At 34.8% G+C, this 368-nt stretch overlaps 1 protein-coding gene across 2 annotated transcripts in view; it reads right to left on the reverse strand.

The window, feature by feature from the left end:
* The window catches only part of PRTFDC1 (phosphoribosyl transferase domain containing 1), a 47,648-nt gene that overhangs the window by 46,854 nt on the left and 426 nt on the right, over nucleotides 1-368 (reverse strand). The gene's annotated exons all lie outside the window — the stretch shown is intronic.

The following is a 368-nucleotide window of genomic DNA, read 5'->3' on the forward strand; positions in this document are numbered from 1 at the left end:
TTTACAGTACGAACTGGTATAGAATGAATGAATTTACAGTAGACTTTCAAAACTTATTTTAATTAGGGCCAAAGTATGATTAGTGAAAACATGATATTTGGGGCTTAACTATGAAAAAGCCTATACACATTCTGAAGCATGTTCTTACTATCTTTGTTTAGCTGTTTGTTTATGAACTAAAAATAGGAGGAAAAGAATAAACATTTCTAGATATACAGCCATGGGAAATGATCAAAGGGGAAAAGAACAAAGAAAATAAGGGTAGATAAAACTAACAAGTAGGACTGGGTAGGTCTGGACACATAGCCAAGAGCCATAAAGGAGCAGACGGAAGAAGCGACACACAGAGAAACAAAGCAGAGTTAAGA

Source organism: Corvus kubaryi, unplaced genomic scaffold (assembly GCF_017639235.1).
Source record: "Corvus kubaryi isolate FWS band 111438036 unplaced genomic scaffold, C.kubaryi_AGA036_p1.0 37398, whole genome shotgun sequence".
Taxonomy (NCBI): Eukaryota; Metazoa; Chordata; class Aves; order Passeriformes; family Corvidae; genus Corvus; species Corvus kubaryi.